Here is a 2,118-nt window from a genome sequence, read left to right as displayed (position 1 = left end):
CAATACAATACAATACAATACAATACAATACAATACAATACAATACTCTATCATTAACTCTGATGTGGGAAAAAATCACTTGTCACAGCAGCACAGTAACAAATACATGCAAGTGAATATAAAAATATCTAAAAACAATATAATGTGTACTGATAAATTACAGAAAAAAATATTAAATTGAATTAAATAGAAACCAGACAATACAGGATTTCTTTGCACAAGGTTATATGAGAAAATGGGAGCGGACTTGTTATTGMTATTAGCATCCATAATGATGGCRACTATTAATGCTGTGACATKARCATAGAACTGCAAACATAGATTTTGTGTAGAGAGAAAAACAAACGATAGAGCGACTTCTGATGAATGAATGTGATGGAGAAATGATATCTGTTTCCATGCAGAACAAATGAAAGCAGAGAAACTCTGTACAGGATGTTGGCCCCAATGAACAGGAGCTTCTTAAAGAGACAGAGGCCCATTTCAAAGTGTCATTTTTATATAAACTGAAAGTAACAGTTACACAATTGTGCTATAAAATGACAYMGAGTGCCTGGAAATATACAATTCCTCCCTACTAACAGACATGTTAAAGCAGTATATGAACAACAGTTGCACWTTTTGCTCCTCAGCTTATTTGGTATAAATACATAAAATTCATAAAAACAACAAAACGACCAAAATGAAGACAACACCACACACACATTATTAACTAGCACTAGCTGACTAACTGAAGCATCTGGCTTAATTACAAATTTTATTTAGTATTYGCTCTTTGACTATCTAAATGAACTCCCTGGAGTCTTTAATCTGCATATATGTGAAGTGAAAGAACAGTTGGGTTTTGGTGTTGGTGTGTTTGTGGGGTGAATCAGAGAAGAGCGCTGCAGCAGGGCTGAAGTCATCGCTCTCTCTGAGCAGAATGGGCTCAGCTCCACCAGCAACAGCCCAGCGTTCAAGGCTAGCTCTATAAATCTGCTCCATGTTGGGAGATGGGGGAGCAGGGGGTCCTCTGGTTCCCATAGTGTGTACTGGTGACTAATCTGGAGTTGCTGAAGTAAAGCAGAGGTTACGGAAAAACAAACTGGACAAATGATCGAAGCGGCAGAGAAAAGAGAAGAAAAGAAAAGAAGAGAAGAGAAGAGAAAAGAAAAGAAAAGAAAAGAAAAGAAAAGAAAAGAAAAGAAAAGAAAAGAAAAGAAAAGAAAAGAAAAGAAAAGAAAAGAAAAGAAAAGGTGACGCAGAATGCTCCTTTCTGTTTGGCTCTGATATCAGCACTGAAGTTTTAGGCCTATTTGAGGAGTGATGCACGACTCTTAAAAAAATATATATATATATGCATGTAGTCTACTTGTTAAACTGTCACTCTGTCCTGACAGCATCAGGCAGATAATCTGGGTAAAAACTTGATCTTCTCTGCCTTCTCACTGTGGCTCTGCTGCCATCTGCAGAAATACAGTCCTAAACAACCAATCAGAGCCAGGAGGCGGGTCTTAGTGCTATCAGTCACACCCGTGCATGCGACGCTCATACCCTCTCCCTTTCTCCCTGCTACGCTACAGCTACTGTCACAACAAGGTGACAGTTTTAACAAATAAGCAAAAAACATATTTTCGTTAAAGTTACATACTGCAGCCTTAGAGTAGGAAAGAAATAAAATCGCAATTAATTAAAACTCCACAGAATATCGACCAAAATTAAAASTAAAACTGGAGTAAAACAGTTTATCCAGGTTATAATTTGATTTGACTGGTTGAAACTGAACTCCAGAGACCCACAGATCAACTTTTAGTCGTAGAATCTATTTATTTGTGAACAAACTGAGCCTAAATAGAAAAAYACAAAAATATTGAACTCATGGCATCAGCGTTTAACAGTGAAGATCATATTTGGCACTTTTACAAAGAAAATTCTTTCAATGCATGTTTTGTGAAACCGTCAAATCAAATGTAATAGTACTGAATAAAGTCAATAAACTACTAGAAATGATTTGGCGGCTCAGTTCACTTATGCCTTGGACCGGTTCGGTATTATTCCTTAGCCTGAATTGATCTTTGGTATCAAAACACCAACAAGCTGATGAGTTCTGAAACGAAGGCGATGCTGGAGGTTTTGCTC

The sequence above is a fragment of the Poecilia reticulata genome, linkage group LG21, assembly GCF_000633615.1.
Source record: "Poecilia reticulata strain Guanapo linkage group LG21, Guppy_female_1.0+MT, whole genome shotgun sequence".
NCBI classification, from domain to species: domain Eukaryota; kingdom Metazoa; phylum Chordata; class Actinopteri; order Cyprinodontiformes; family Poeciliidae; genus Poecilia; species Poecilia reticulata.
The sequence above is the reverse complement of the archived record's forward strand: the minus strand, read 5'-3'. Positions refer to the sequence as shown.